Source organism: Crocodylus siamensis, chromosome 1 (genome assembly GCF_052110815.1).
Source record: "Crocodylus siamensis isolate JL-2025a chromosome 1, ASM5211081v1, whole genome shotgun sequence".
Taxonomy (NCBI): domain Eukaryota; kingdom Metazoa; phylum Chordata; order Crocodylia; family Crocodylidae; genus Crocodylus; species Crocodylus siamensis.
In genome coordinates, this window is record NC_143395.1 from 99092446 (window position 1) to 99104263 (window position 11818).

The 11818-nt window shown below is 45.2% G+C and overlaps 1 non-coding gene across 1 annotated transcript; it reads left to right on the forward strand.

The window, feature by feature from the left end:
- Window positions 1–245: 245 nt before the first annotated feature.
- On the forward strand, window positions 246–409 carry LOC149873094 (U1 spliceosomal RNA). Its single transcript, XR_016440132.1, has one exon. It is a non-coding gene; the product is annotated as a U1 spliceosomal RNA (small nuclear RNA).
- The last annotated feature ends 11409 nt before the right edge of the window (window positions 410–11818 follow it).

An 11818-nucleotide genomic window follows, 5' to 3' on the forward strand; every position in this document is an offset into this window, starting at 1 on the left:
AATAAGTTTGCATTATATGTGTTTAAGTTGAGTATGTCCATGAATGGTTATGAAATGCTGCCAGCTCAAAGTAATTAAAGCAGTTAGTATGAGAACAACTTCCAAATTGTCTTTGGTTTGTTCACAGCTATTCAAACCCTAACAATGTGGGACAGATGCTCAGAAATCCAGTTTCTGAAGGATGGTGGAGGGATCAAGAAAATTTGGTTACACTTTGTTTTAACAGCTTTAGGAACTTCCACTCCATACTTATCTGGCAGGGGAGATACCATGATCTGGAAGGTGGTTTTCCCAGGGTAAGGTTTGCCCCTTGCACTCCAGGCATGCTAACACCTGTGATTTCCCCAAATGCAGGAAAATGAACTGCATAATTTGTGGTAGTGGGGGACTGCGTGTGTACTTTCTTTTTCAGAGAGGCAACCTAATGACAGAGGATGCAGAAGAGGCTAAAGTGCTCAATGCCTTTTTCACTTCAGTCTTCACAGGCAAGGTCAGCTCTCAGATTACTGCACCGGGCAGCACAGTTTGGGGAGGAGATGAGCAGCCAACAGTGGCAAAAGAACAGGTTAGGGACTATTTAGAAAAGCTAGACATATACAAGTCCATAGGGCCAGATGGGATGCACCCAAGGATGATGAGGGAGTTGGCTGATATGATTGCAGAGCTGCTGGCCATCATCTTTGAAAACTCATAGCAACTGGGAGAGGTCCCAGATTACTGGAAAACGGCAAACACAGTGCCCATATTTAAGAAAGGGAAAAAGGAGGATCCAGGGAACTACAGACTGGTCAACCCCACCTCAGTCCCTAGAAAAATTATGGAGCAGATTCTCAAGGAATCCATTTCAAAGGAGGGATCCTGATTTTCTCTGATAAAAAGAAACCAAAATTTTCTGATTAAAAAACCCATCAAATCCACATTTTTCTCTGATTAAATGTAACACCTCTATCTATATCTATAACCCCCTAACCCCCCAATAAATATATATAACCCCAGCCCCCCAAAATCCACATTTTTTCATGATGAAAACAAAACATCACTATATGTGTGTGTGTGTGTATGTGTGTGCTTTATTTAATATACATAAACACCTCTATCTATACCTGTTTTCTCTCTCTATATATATATATAGTGGTGTTTTGTTTTATCATGGAAAAATGTGGATTTTGGGGGGTTTAGTGGTTATATATATAGGATTAGCAAGGATCCTGGATCTATAACCCATAACCCCCCAATGTGTGTGTGTGTGTGTGTATCTATCTATCTATCTAGACAGATAGATAAATAGATATAGATAGGATTAGCAAGGATATATATATAGGATTAGAAGGATCCTGGTTTTCTCTGATAAAAAGAAATCCAAATGTTTCTGATTTAAACCCCTTCCCACCAAATCCACATTTTCTGTGATTAAAATGTAACACCACTATCTATATCTATATCTCTAACTCCGAACCCCCCAAATCCACATTTTTCCATGATTAAAACAAAATACCACTATATACACACACATACACACACACACACACACACACACGTATAGTACTGAAAAAAATGAAAATTTTGGATTTCTTTTTATCAGAGAAAACCAGGATCCTTGCTAATCCTATATATACAGACGAATTTGGAATCTGAAGAGTCGTGGAACTCAGAGTAGTCCCAGGCAACTGGAAGAGTGCCAATGTGCTATCCATCTTTAAGAAAGGGAAGAGGGATGACCCTGCAAACTACAGACTGGTCAGTCTGATGTCAGTCCAGGGTAAATTATTTGAAAAGTTGGTTAAGGAGCCCATCAACTACAAGCTGATAACAGATAGGGTGCTAAAAAGCAACCAGCACAGGTCTGTTGAGGCTAGAACATGACTGGCAAACCTTGTGTCCTTCTACAACCGGGTAACTAATAGGACTGTGTGAAATTTCTCCGGCTGTTTCATTTCAACACTGTTTCAAAAATAGAATTGGTGCATCAGGTCTAGGTGAGTAGCTGTGATGTTCACAGTCTCCTGCAAGACGTAGACAGAGTGACCACAGGACCTGCTGCAGGTCCTGGATCTCCCTACATGCTTGGGTGTGCAGGCCAGGAAATGGTGGCATGTGCAAGTCACAATAGCAGGGTTTGGGGGCATGGTAGCCCATTCCCAGCAGCCAATCAGGGGTGACTTTGGCATTCAGATCTGTTTGGGGGTCTTTGGCAGCCTGGGAAATCTGCGGAGCAGGGAGGTGTGCAAGAGTCCACCCTACCTGCTGAGCTCAGCCCCTGCAGGCAGGCTCTGAGTCCCTCCCCACTGAAGGGCTAACATCTGTTTTATTTGCACTAGACTGAAACTTGGTCACTTAGAGTAAAGCTCAAAAGTTACAGCAGTTCCACCTTGGGTTTCTTAAATGTCTATGCTTAGCCTTTAGCTATACAGTGGCTAAGCTTCAACAGAAGAGGTGGAAAATGAATTCCTCAGACTGTCCTTTAATTCCTCCCCTACCCCATTTCTTGACCATCTTCATGCAATGGGCCCGATGCTTTTGATTCTTGTTACCCTTGTTCTCTGGAAATCTGTGACCAATAAATGAAATTAAAGTAACCTTTTATTCATTTTCCCAAAAGAAGGAAAATGTTGTTGTTTTGCAAAGGGCAAAAACAACAAAAAGCCTATAGACCTGGGTCTTAGTCACTTCTTAATCTTTCCTAGCCCAGTTTATATAAATTTCCATGAGCCCAGATAGCTTCATTTCTAGTTTAGACAAACAAGTTGTCTTGCTCACAGTCTCTTCATGCACCCTCTGTTTCTTTCTGTGTGTCTTCTTGCCATTTTGTCAGGTGTTGCTCTCCCCTGGGTATTCTTTGTCTGACAACCAGCATAGCTTCTTTTCCTACAGAACACCAACTTATGGTGTAACTTATATTGATTTTAGACAGCAGTGGAACTAGAGAAGTCAATAATAATAGGGAGTCTTATAGAACCTCATTATTGTGGCAGGACAAGAGGTAACAAACTGGTTTCCTTCTGCAAACAGTTATCCTGGGATAAATAGCCAACACATCATGTGGCTCCTTTGTACCCTGGTAGAGTTTCCTCATGTTTTTCATGGTGTATATTTGCACTGGCCTTAAGTATACCAGTGTAGTGTTGCACAGTGTATGCCCACTTCTTTTTTTTATAATGCCCACTTCTTTTTTTTATACTGGTATAAAGACTGATTACACTGGTGTAAATGTGCATGTTTCTCATGGCCCCAGATCTGCATCCTGTATTAGTGAAAGCCTAGAATTTCCTGTAATCTCTTTTTTTTCCCTCAACTTCAGCAAAACAGCTTTGTCATTGAGATTGAATAATTTTCTCTTCATAGCTATACAATATCCGGTTAGTGTCTAAGGGAGTTGAAAGAAATAAAACTTAAAACATTATAGAACTAGTTTAAATTTCCTGGAACATTTCAAAGCACACAGGGAAAATCAAGAACTATTTTCATCTGGTCTTGCTTGAATTGGTTTAAGGTACGGCACAGAACATTCAATGTCTACCGTATGGTCACTGCTCCAGGCATCCCACATTGCACTGCTGCTACTCCACTCACCCCCTCCAAATCATACAGGGATGAAACCAGGACTCTACCCTCCAAAGATTTATTGTCTATAGAGACCATAGAAGCAGAAAGACTCAGTGTAATTGCTTTATGTCAGTTTGACTTCCCTGCTAGGAACCCTAGCTGTGGGGTCTCTGGATTATTTTGTGTGAAGGTGGGTACCTGGGTTTGGGATGGGAGAGGGGAACAGAGGAGGGAGGGTCTTTGTGGCTCCCTGCTTGTGGTGGGTGGATGACTGTGCCTGTAACAGCAAACAACTGTCAATTGCTGGGTGGGCTGGGGTGACACAGAGCCTTTCCACAATGGACATTTAATAGAACAGAATGGCTGTTTATTCCATGCTCATTGTGAAGTGACTTAGCCTATTAACTGTTAATTGTTTTTGCCCTCTGTACTGCATGCTTACATCCAGCCCTGCCCTTCCCTACTATAGCAGGGTAAGTAGGATCCACATTACGGACACTTATACATATGCTCCGGGGGGAGGGGTGGTACTGTAATTAGAGTGGTTCTTGGAGGGTCATGGAAAGAGTGGTGCTTTAATTAGAGTGGCTCCTGGAGTCACTCTAACTAAAACACTGCTGCATCTCCTGTATCAATGTCCCTGTGCTTAATCATGCCAGCAGGGATGCTTGAACTAAAGCTTATTGAATGAGTTATAGTTTAAGTGTGCCCCCACCTGGCCCTGTTTTTAAGTGCAGGGTTGCTGATACACAAGACACGGGAGGCACTCAATCAGACTTGATTAATCGAGTCTGCTCCAATGCGCTGGAATTCCAGCACATTGGAGCAGCCTCTGTGCTCATGTATAGGCACTCCATGCATCTCCTATTTATCCCAAAATAACTGTTTGCTGATGGCCTGCACACACATCTCTATATGATTGCTGTTAATGGAAGTGTGGTTCAAAAAGCCAAAGAGTTCTTTGCCAGGGAGGGAAAAGGGACACCCAGAGCACACAGCCCCCAACACTCCAACACCCGACAACTCCCCTACTCCAGCCCCCTGCCCTAAGGACAATTCTGTCCAGGGACAATTGTGAACTGGCTCCCAATCAGCGACATTCTTTATGTCCAAGCATTATGTCTGTCCATACCCTAAGTGTATTTTCTGAGATGCTCTTTATTTGGTCCTTTCCTACCAGTTCTTCTGGATTCTTTTAAATGACTTTTTTAGATTTGATTCCTAGTAAGTAACCCATCATAAATTAATTCACAGAAACATGCACTATATTCATCATAAACAATAGATACTTTTTAATTTCTCACAACATATTTAAATAGAGTCTTGCAGGAGACTGTGAACATCACAGCTACTCACCTGGACCTGATGCACCAATTCTATTTTCGAAACAGTGTTGAATTCTATAGTAAATTCAGAAACCTAACATGTAATTTTAAAAAGCCCCCTAACTTTGCATGTAAAGCCTAAGCCGATGGTCCTGCAAAGACTTGTAGACATATACAGCTTCTGAGGATAGCATCAGTGGACTTTGTTATAGACTCCTACGCAATGAGATCTACAGTCCCCAATCCTGCAAATACTTATGCACACACTTAACTTTTACTTCTATGGATAGCAGAGGGAAAGCCAGGTAGCATAGTGCCTAGAGCAGCAATGTATGGGGCAGCAGTAGCTTTCAGATGCCAGTGCTGGCTGTGAAGGCAATCAGCAGTAATCACAGTTTATTTTTTCCACACCCCCCATGCCAAGTTGGCATCCAAGGCACTACCCGCATTGCCTTGCCTTAATTACACTACTGATGAGTAGTAGGCCTGTGCAGACAGGGAACTATTTGATTTAGGTTCAGATTCAGCCAATTTGGATGCCAGTGATTCGATTTGGAGCTCTGAATTGGTTTCCCACTTTGATTCAGCTGAATCGACTCTGAAGCTTCGGAGCAGATTCGGCCAAAGGGTATAAAGGGTAATCAATGAAATATCTATAACTTTGTTGATTTTTGTCTGATTCAGATGAAACTTGCAGACATGGTAGCCTCTTCTTAGAGCATGAACCCTACCAAGTTTCAAGGAGACAGGTGCAGGGGTTTGGGGGAAACTGTACCCCAAAGGCTTGAAAGCCACACTCACGTCACGTGTATGTGTTACGCTCCAGTGGGGTGAAAACTGCAGATATGATAGCCCCTGCTGAGGTCACAAAGCCTGCCAAGTTTCAGGGGGTTAGACTCAGGGGTTTGGGGGAACTGCACCTCAAGCTGCTGACAGGCAAAACTCATGACATTGATGGCCCTGTGTGTGTTAAGATGCAGCAGGGTGAAAACTGCAGGGGTAGTGGCCCCTGCTGAGGCCATGAAGCCTACCACCTGTCAAAGAGATAGGGATAGGTGTAGGGGGAGTCTAGCTTCTGAGGCCCTGCACCTCTGGCTGCTAACAGGCAAAACTCATGACTGACATGGGTGTTTGTGTGACTGTATCTGTCGTGGGGCACACGGGGGTAAAATCTACTGCAGGCCTGGGTGCTAGTCCCTGCCAGGCCACAAAGCCTGCCAGCTGTGTATGTGTCTCTTAGGGTGCAGGGGTGGGTGAAAAGAGCTACTGCAGACCTGGTTGGTAGGGCCTTCCAGGCCATGAAGTCTGCCAGCTGTCAAAGAGATAGGTGCAGGGGGAGTCTGCCTTCTGGGGCCCTGCACCTCTGGCTGCTAACAGGCAAAACTCATGATGTGGGTGAGTGGGTGACACTGTGTGTGTGTTAAGGTGCATCTTTCCTGGCACTGAGGCCTTTGTACAACATGGTAATGTGCCCCAGTGAGGCCTTCTCCTGCCATACAGCCTCAGGTCTGGTCCACCACTTTATATAACAACAGCGGTGCAGGTAAATGTCCAGAGGTCCCTGGGGTGTCAGATGTCCGGTAGGTCTCAGTGGGCCAGAATTCCACTGTGTATATTGAGTCCATGAGCTTCTGTACCTACTACCTAGGAGGCTGATAAAGTGCAATTCATAGGCCCAGCTCTGAAAAGTGGTTTCTACATTCAAACAAGCACCTAACCGCAGCACCAGAACTGAAGCCAGCTTCCTACAGCTGAAAACACAAAACCTGCCAACTATCTCCTGTACCCCCACAAACTGCACACCAGAATCTATCAAAGACAACAATACCCAGCTACCTGTGGGAGCATGTTTCTCACCCAAAAACACTCTGCCTCCAGTCTCTCAGGCCTGATCCTGAGAGGTAACAAATTATAATGCAAACCACTTTTCAGAGCTGGGCCTATGAAATGCACTTCATCAGCCTCGTAGGTAGGTACAGAAACTCAGGGACTCAATATAGACTAGACAGTGGAATTCTGGCACACTGCAACCTGCTGGACATCTGACTCCCCAGGTACCTCTGCACTTTACCTGTGACGCTACATCCCCCTTTCTCCAGCCACCCCAGCCTGTCCCTCACCTCCTAACACCTCCATTTCCATTTTCACTGACAGGCTTTCTTGCCTGCATTGCGGGCCAGGCCATCCTCTGGCTTCTTTACTATTCCTTTCATCCAGGACCAACTGCAGGTACTTCCTCACCCCGACAAAGGGTTTTTCAACCCTAAAGCTGGCATCCCAGGCAGCTGAACTGAGCTCACCAGGAGCCTTACAACTGCACTGCAACCAGCAAGTATCAGGTCCGTCAAAGACATGACAGGTCTTGGCATTCCCCAGCCAGGACTGTGTGCGTGCATGCATTAGCTGGAGGTTATGGTGCACCTCCTACCTGCCTTTCACCAGGGGATCATTGGTCCTGGCATTTACAGGGCTGCTGTGCCACCAGCAGTCCCACCAGGCCTCCGTACCCTGGCAGGGTGCAGTTTTAGTAGTCATGACCAGGACCTGGGGCCTCCTCCTTCCCCATAGCCCCAATCCAATACCTCCAAGTTCATCCTGGCAGGGGAATAAGCTCAGCAGGGGCATGTTCTTCCCCTGCTGGCTGGTGAAGCAGTTAGTGCCCCCTCCAGCTGAGAGCGGGGCATTACTTGGCTTTTAAAAAACTCAGTAAAGGAAATTGGTGCAGACAGAGTGAGGAGGGTGACACTCAGTCCATCTACAGGTGGAGCTTGGGGAACCCCAGCAGTGGAAGGTTTATCTTTAGGAATACCAGCTGTTCCAACAAAGCAGGATCCAAGCAGGTGCAATGTCACAACATCCCCAGCAATGCTGAACACCCTCTCACTTGGAACACTGGTTGGTGGACAGGACAGGTGTTGCTGGGCAACTGTGGCCAGATCCTGCCACATCTGGCTGTGGCTTGCCCAGTAGGCCAAGGGGTCACATTCCAGTGGCTCCACATCCTGAGTGAGATAGGTAGCCACTGAAGCCTTGGCTACCTGCCTGAGGCTGGGGTCTGGTGCATTTGGACCTCAGCACTGAAGCCATGCCCATGTGCTTGGCTGGCATGGAGGAGACTGGCTGGTGCTGGTGCCAGTGCTGGGAGTGCTGGCATGGGAAAGTGGATCCCCCTCTTCCACATCCCCTCACCTCTGCACTTTGGCCTCCCTGACTTTGTTGACCAGCACCTGCATCCAGTTATCAAGGGTTTTGGTGCTGCCAGTGAACATGTTCCCCTTCACCCTCAGATTGCACATGCCCACCATCATGTGGACCGTACTGGACCGCAGGGGATCCAGCCATCTCCTGATGCCCTCCTTCAACTGCCTCACCAGTGCCTACACTATGGGGATCACCTGGCTGAGGAGGGCATTGCCAGTGTTAAGGGTCTCAGTGACCTTGAGGAAGGGCCTGAGGACCACCAAGATGTGGGAGATGCTACCTCACTCAGCTCTGTTCAGGGAGCTGTTGATCCCAATCTCCCCAAGCAAGGCCATCTCACGGATGGCCTTCTGTTGCTCCACCAGCATTTTGAGCACCAGGTATGTGGAGTTCCACCAAGTCTCCACATCCTGCATGATTTTGTGCTGGAGGAAGCTCATCTTTGCCTGTTTCTCCCTCAACATCTTACCCACCTTGATGCTGTGGTTGAAGTAGCCCGCCACCTTCCTGCATATCAAAATCACTTGGATTGCAGCAGTAGTGATGGTGACACGATCACCGGCAGCCCTGTCCCCATCCAAGGCATCCCTCACTATGAGCTGCAGCCTGTGTGCCACACAGTGGATGCCAACAAAATTGGCATCACGGACAGCCTTCGCCATATTGGCCCCATTATTGGTGACCATGAACCCATGGGTGAGATCAGCCTGTCCAATGAGCCACCCCTGCACCATGCGGTTCATGCCCCTCATGATCTCTCTTGCCATGTGGGACTCATCCAGCACCTCAGCTTGCAGCAGAGCCTACCGGTGGCCTGACTGAGTGCACCAGTGCCCTGTGAGGGAGAGGTAGGTGTGATTGCCACCCCAGCCGCTCCAGATGTCAGATGTGAAATGCAAAGCTACCTGTGGCCCTGCCTTGCACAGCTCCTTCCTCAAGTACTCCCTGCATGCCTCATATAGGGAGGGCACTTCTGTGTTGTAATGTGTACCTAAAATGATGTATCTCCTTATTCTGAGATGGAGTTCTGTGTTACTCTCAATCTGAATTGGACTTCTCTGTTGTCTTCAGTCTCTAGGTAAACTAACTATAATAATATTAATAACTAATAACTACTATATATAATCTGGCTATTCTTCTCCTATGAATATCTGATTTTTCTTCTTCTATGTGTGTATATTGTGTGTCTCTGTGTGTGCGCGCACGCAATCTGTGTGCCTCCCTGCAGTGATGGATCTCACTGGCAGGGAAAACACAGATTTCTTTTTTCAAAGTTTGCCAAAAAAAAAGAGTAAATATAAATTTAAATAAATGAATTGAATAGTAGTAAGAGATCCTAAGCTAAGCTAAGCTAAATCCTACCCAATCCTTTCTAACAACAAAAAGGAGCAGGCAAGTTCAACTGCTGACTAAAGCAAGCCAGGCAGAGCTGCCTGCAACAGTACCTTTATCACACTGTGCCCCAGACAGAACCAGCTTACAAAAAGCATAGCACGCCTGCAAACAGAGGCTTCTATGCTGTTTCTAGGTCTCTCCCCCTAGACACTGTAATTGGAAAGGCAGCCAGAGAGAAATCCTGCTCACTGGCCACCTACACGTCAGTCTTCCCCCCCCTCCCCGCTCCCCCCTCCCCTACCCTCTTCTAAGTTTCTGTTTCCTCAGACAGCCCTCCAAAGCTCCAAATCACTGAATCTTTTCCGAATCAATTCAGAAAGCCTAAAGCAGCCAGCACTTCAATTCAGACATGCTGATTTGGCATCTGAATCTTTTCTGAATCTGAAGCGTGGTCCAAAGCCTCACACAGCCCTAATGAGTAGTCCTCCTAACGTGGCTAGAATTGGTTACATGCATGCTGGAATGTTTTCAGGATGAAGCTAGTGATGCCATTTATATTGTTGCTGCAGCATAAGCAAGCAGCAATCTGCATTCCATAATTCCACCAATATTTTATATGTACAGAAGTCACTTTCGAAAATGGTATTTTTTCATATTAACTTCAATATAGAAGTGGGTACTGGTGACCAGTGTAGAGTTGTATCAGTACAATTTAATCTTATGTGGGCTACAATAGTGCACAGTCTGAAGCAATAAATGGTGCTGAGGCTTTTTTTCCTTTATTTTTTTTCTCCCTGCTAAAGTGTACTGCACACATTATTGAACAGTAGGCAAAGGGAATACATTAATACTGGATCATCACCACATGATATGAAAAATCTGCTTATATCCTACAAAGACAAAAAGCTTGCTTAATATTAGCAGTTGTGCTGTAATCCTAAAAAATGGAGCCCATAAAAGGTGGTTATAAAATGAGGTCTTGTGAGTCATCGTTACATGCGACAGTTTTTACCTTCCCTGAATATAAAAATATACAAGAAAATTCAGACTCTGAAAACTTTCTCTTGAGAGAAACTGTTTCAGCCCAATGAAGAGTTCAAGCAAAATGTATCCTGAACCTCATGGAAAAAAGCAAGTGTTTATTTTTCAGGGAAGTCAGTATTCTAAAATATCTCCGATGAAGGTGACAGTCACACAAAAAGAACTGGGGGAAGGAGAGGAAGAATGTCGTAATTCAACATGCTTTCTCACCTTACATTAAATGTTTGTTTCTTATTTTGTCCCAGTTGGCAGGGACCCCTTCCCAGCACCCTTGAATGATGGTTATCCGGGCCTGCTGACTTAAATACATCCAGCCTCTCCAAGTGTCTCTTCACTAAGTCGGTGCTAACAGTTGGTGGGCCAGTTTCCTTTTTTGTCTGTCTATGACCCAATTGGAGATATTTCCTACCTAGAGAATTTCAGGTCCAACTCCTCCTCCTGATGTGGGGGCCTATAGTAGACCTCCACTAACAAGTCCCTTTCCCCCCGACCCCCTTGCATTCTGACCCACAATACCTCAATTTGCACCTCCTCTGGTCCCATCGTAATTATGGAAGATTATTATTGCTCCTTCATGTAGAGAGCAACACTCCTTCTCCTCCCCCCACTTTTCTCCCTACTCTATCATGTCTGGACAGCCTGTAGCCCTCAATGCTTACTGCCCAATAGTGGATAGGGTCCCACCAAGTTTCAGTTAGCCCAACTAAATTGAAGTTCGTGTTTGCAAGCAGGAGTGCAAGTTCCTCCTGCTTGTTCCCCATTCACCTAGCATTAGTGTAGAGACATTTGAGCCCCCCAGTGGGTGTCCTTGGTGCCCCCCTGTCCTGATGCCCTCAATTGGGCCCTTAAGTACTTAGATGAGCTGTTCTAGAATGTGGTTTTTACCTGCATTCTCTTCAGTGGAAAAGGGGGGAAATACAATTTAAAAAAATGTTGCTATGACCTACTTGGGGATTTTCAAAATAATTCTTTTTTGAAAACTTGTGAGTGCAAGTCTTTTTGAAATTGAGAGAGTGATTTTTATGATCTGTAGAATGCATGCAAACTTTAAAACTGCACACAAGCATTGGGGTAGAATTGACAATTCTTTTCTATTAGTACTGTTTGTACACAGCATGAATATAATGAGCTCAAGTGCACACATTTAGAAATTAACTTCATAATGTCAAGCCCAGAATCAGTATTATTTATATAGATTGTACTTTGAGCTTTCCTCACAGTTTACAGAAATGCATCTGATTATGAACAAGCTCCTGAAAAGGAATAGGACTTAAAAAATCATTTACTAATAAGACTAGAAAGAAACAGATCTTCTGGGGTGTGTCTACTCATTAAACTTTAATGTGCGTTGGCCTAAGTTAATGTGTATTAAT